Raw genomic sequence first — 5,000 nt, forward strand, 5'->3', positions numbered from 1 at the left:
TGGTTAGAACTAGGGCGGTATCTGATCGCCTTCGAACCTCTAACTTTCGTTCTTGATTAATGAAAACATACTTGGCAAATGCTTTCGCTTCTGTTCGTCTTGCGACGATCCAAGAATTTCACCTCTAACGTCGCAATACGAATGCCCCCGCCTGTCCCTATTAATCATTACCTCGGGTTCCGAAAACCAACAAAATAGAACCGAGGTCCTATTCCATTATTCCATGCACACAGTATTCAGGCGGGCTTGCCTGCTTTAAGCACTCTAATTTGTTCAAAGTAAACGTGCCGGCCCACCGAGACACTCAATAAAGAGCACCCTGGTAGGATTTCAACGGGGTCCGCCTCGGGACGCACGAGCACGCACGGGGCGGTCGCACGCCTTCGGCTCGCCCCACCGGCAGGACGTCCCACGATACATGCCAGTTAAACACCGACGGGCGGTGAACCAACAGCGTGGGACACAAATCCAACTACGAGCTTTTTAACCGCAACAACTTTAATATACGCTATTGGAGCTGGAATTACCGCGGCTGCTGGCACCAGACTTGCCCTCCAATAGATACTCGTTAAAGGATTTAAAGTGTACTCATTCCGATTACGGGGCCTCGGATGAGTCCCGTATCGTTATTTTTCGTCACTACCTCCCCGTGCCGGGAGTGGGTAATTTGCGCGCCTGCTGCCTTCCTTGGATGTGGTAGCCGTTTCTCAGGCTCCCTCTCCGGAATCGAACCCTGATTCCCCGTTACCCGTTACAACCATGGTAGGCGCAGAACCTACCATCGACAGTTGATAAGGCAGACATTTGAAAGATGCGTCGCCGGTACGAGGACCGTGCGATCAGCCCAAAGTTATTCAGAGTCACCAAGGCAAACGGACCGGACGAGCCGACCGATTGGTTTTGATCTAATAAAAGCGTCCCTTCCATCTCTGGTCGGGACTCTGTTTGCATGTATTAGCTCTAGAATTACCACAGTTATCCAAGTAACGTGGGTACGATCTAAGGAACCATAACTGATTTAATGAGCCATTCGCGGTTTCACCTTAATGCGGCTTGTACTGAGACATGCATGGCTTAATCTTTGAGACAAGCATATGACTACTGGCAGGATCAACCAGGGAGCTGCGTCAACTAGAGCTGAGCAGCCGGCCGCCCGGGAGTGTGTCCCGGGGGCCCGCGCGAACACGCAAGCGTCCGCTCAATCATTCTGCAAACAGGAGGAGGCTGAGCTCCCCTGCACAATACACCTCGAAACCCTCTCAGGTCCCGGCGGCGCGCAGCGCCGTCCCAAGTACTTGGTCGGGTTCGAGAGAGGCGCAATCGCCCGGAGTTAGGCGAGTAGACGCTTTCGGTGCGACCACCCGTGCTCCCAACTGAGCTTGCCGCTGCCGACAGAGGCCCGGGAGCGTGCTGTCGTGGCATTGCCGGCGGGAGACAACACGCGCCACCTACGGTGACCGGCAGCTCCAACGCCAGCGCCACAGAAGGACAAAAGCCCCACTTGGGTGCCGAAGCGAACTCTCCCAGCACAGCGCACACGCCAACACATCCGCACAGCTGCGATACAAACCACCAGCGAGAACCGCTGGGGCGACCGAGCAGCAGACGGCGTCGCGGCGCCGAGCGCCGGGCGGCGGCGCATCCTCAACGCACACAGTCCTCAATCGGACCAGCACACTGCAGATGTCCACCGCGCTTCGCACCGGGCCCGCGAGGACCTACTTTGGCCGCACGGCGCCGCGCGCAGGGTGCGCCGGCGCGCAGCTGCGACGCCTGCCGCGTCCGTCGGCCGGCGCGCCTGCCACTGGCCGCCCCCACCAGCCGGCTGTAGCGCGTGCGCCCACGCACCGCGCGGCCAGCACGCCGGGAGGCGCCCCCTCACCGGCCGGGGACGGTCCCACCCAGCCACCGCCGCGTATCGCTTCACACCCAGATGCCGTTCAGTTTCGTCGGCATGGTGGGTATCGCTGGAACAACCGGTTAGTACCTCAACCTATCGTCGCCATCACCGATTCACCCCTAGCGAGAACAACCGCACCACAACGGGTTACCATTTCTTCATTTGCGTAACTTCACCAGAAAACGTAGGCGTCCATCGCCATTTGCAACTTCAACCATTATTGCATGCCTGTGTCAGGTGTCACGCCACACTACGTCTGCCCACATACACGCAACAAAATGTGCACGCCTAGACAATACGTGGAAGGTGGCCCCCGTACGTATGCGATGTCCATTGCTCGAACGACTGTCAACCGGCTTCTGTAGCATGTCGCAGATATGGAACGCGCTGCACCATGCCATCACGGTGTGTGAGGAGAGACGACTAGGTCCGAATACATCAACAGACAGCTCATGCTGATCGCCATCCACGGCGTCCGTTCCTCCCACACGTCTCTATGGCGTACCACACTGCAATCCAGCTCTCATAGGGAGACGACACGTAGCTGCGTGCACAATATTTGCACTGTATGGTCCGCCGTTTTTGGGCGCAGTCGTTGTACGGTCACACATGTGCCACGATGTATCATTCAGTACATAAGGACGAATGTGCAGTACAGATTGTGGTTCACGCGTACGACATCAGCGGACAGTTGACACAGGCCGCACCACAACGTAGCCTGCGTACGTCGCATGCGAAGGGCATTGAACATGCAAACTTGTCACCAACCACCTTGCGAAGGCAGGGGGCAAGGTGGGGACGTGGGGAGAGGTGGGGGGGGGGGGGGGGCGGCATGTACGCCCTGCTGCCATCCACATTACAGTGTACAGCAGGAGCATGTGGAAAGTCAGCAAGACTTGCAAGGTGTTTAACATGAAGCGATACACAGGGGAGCGGGCAGTGCGAGTAGCGAACTATATTGCGAGGGTTGCGGGTGGGCAACACTACACTAATTGAACGAGTCGTATAACAATTACAGAGCAGGTTTAGGCGACAACGTGGGTTACGATAGGCGACAACGTGGGTTACGTTAGGGGACAACGTGGGTTACGTTAGGGGACAACGTGGGTTACGTTAGGGGACAACGTGGGTTACGTTAGGGGACAACGTGGGTTACGTTAGGGGACAACGTGGGTTACGTTAGGGGACAACGTGGGTTACGTTAGGGGACAACGTGGGTTAGGTTAAGGCACAACATGGGTTAGGTTAAGGCACAACATGGGTTAGGTTAAGGCACAACATGGGTTAGGTTAAGGCACAACATGGGTTAGGTTAAGGCACAACATGGGTTAGGTTACGGCACAACATGGGTTAGGTTAAGGCACAACATGGGTTAGGTTAGGGGACAACATGGGTTAGGTTAGGGGACAACATGGGTTAGGTTAAGGCACAACATGGGTTAGGTTAAGGCACAACATGGGTTAGGTTAGGGGACAACATGGGTTAGGTTAGGGCACAACATGGGTTAGGTTAGGGGACAACATGGGTTAGGTTAGGGGACAACATGGGTTAGGTTAGGGGACAACATGGGTTAGGTTAGGGGACAACATGGGTTAGGTTAGGGGACAACATGGGTTAGGTTAGGGGACAACATGGGTTAGGTTAGGGGACAACATGGGTTAGGTTAGGGGACAACATGGGTTAGGTTAAGGCACAACATGGGTTAGGTTAGGGGACAACATGGGTTAGGTTAGGGGACAACATGGGTTAGGTTAGGGGACAACATGGGTTAGGTTAGGGGACAACATGGGTTAGGTTAGGGGACAACATGGGTTAGGTTAAGGCACAACATGGGTTAGGTTAGGGCACAACATGGGTTAGGTTAGGGCACAACATGGGTTAGGTTAGGGCACAACATGGGTTAGGTTAGGGGACAACATGGGTTAGGTTAGGGGACAACATGGGTTAGGTTAGGGGACAACATGGGTTAGGTTAGGGGACAACATGGGTTAGGTTAGGGGACAACATGGGTTAGGTTAGGGGACAACATGGGTTAGGTTAGGGGACAACATGGGTTAGGTTAGGGGACAACATGGGTTAGGTTAGGGGACAACATGGGTTAGGTTAGGGGACAACATGGGTTAGGTTAAGGCACAACATGGGTTAGGTTAAGGCACAACATGGGTTAGGTTAGGGGACAACATGGGTTAGGTTAGGGGACAACATGGGTTAGGTTAGGGGACAACATGGGTTAGGTTAAGGCACAACATGGGTTAGGTTAGGGGACAACATGGGTTAGGTTAAGGCACAACATGGGTTAGGTTAGGGGACAACATGGGTTAGGTTAGGGGACAACATGGGTTAGGTTAAGGCACAACATGGGTTAGGTTAAGGCACAACATGGGTTAGGTTAAGGCACAACATGGGTTAGGTTAGGGGACAACATGGGTTAGGTTAGGGGACAACTTGGGTTAGGTTAGGGGACAACATGGGTTAGGTTAAGGCACAACATGGGTTAGGTTAAGGCACAACATGGGTTAGGTTAGGGGACAACATGGGTTAGGTTAGGGGACAACATGGGTTAGGTTAGGGGACAACATGGGTTAGGTTAAGGCACAACATGGGTTAGGTTAGGGGACAACATGGGTTAGGTTAAGGCACAACATGGGTTAGGTTAGGGGACAACATGGGTTAGGTTAGGGGACAACATGGGTTAGGTTAAGGCACAACATGGGTTAGGTTAAGGCACAACATGGGTTAGGTTAAGGGACAACATGGGTTAGGTTAGGGGACAACTTGGGTTAGGTTAGGGGACAACATGGGTTAGGTTAAGGCACAACATGGGTTAGGTTAAGGCACAACATGGGTTAGGTTAAGGTACAACATGGGTTAGGTTAAGGTACAACATGGGTTAGGTTAGGTTACACGTTGTTGTAAGGAAAGGTGTGGGGGGGGGGGGGGGCGGGGCGGCAGGTTCGTTGATAGTGATTATAGTAAGTGAATGCTTGTGACATGATGAGATTTGTCACGTCAGGATGCACCTTTGGCTTATTAGAGGCGGCGCTCCAATTCTATGCTTGTGTCAGACCTGTGTCTTTGACTCATGTCATTGTTTGTGCGC

General features: G+C 53.8%; 1 non-coding gene across 1 annotated transcript in view; it reads right to left on the bottom strand.

Annotated features, from left to right (window-relative positions):
• Nucleotides 1-1,121, bottom strand: part of LOC124729960 — a 1,909-nt gene extending 788 nt beyond the window's left edge. The window contains exon 1 of the ribosomal RNA XR_007007842.1: nt 1-1,121. This exon is cut by the window's left edge and continues 788 nt beyond it. This is a non-coding gene — a ribosomal RNA (small subunit ribosomal RNA).
• Between the last annotated feature and the right edge of the window lie 3,879 nt (nt 1,122-5,000).

The sequence above is a fragment of the Schistocerca piceifrons genome, unplaced genomic scaffold, assembly GCF_021461385.2.
Source record: "Schistocerca piceifrons isolate TAMUIC-IGC-003096 unplaced genomic scaffold, iqSchPice1.1 HiC_scaffold_1228, whole genome shotgun sequence".
In the NCBI taxonomy this organism is placed as follows: Eukaryota; Metazoa; Arthropoda; class Insecta; order Orthoptera; family Acrididae; genus Schistocerca; species Schistocerca piceifrons.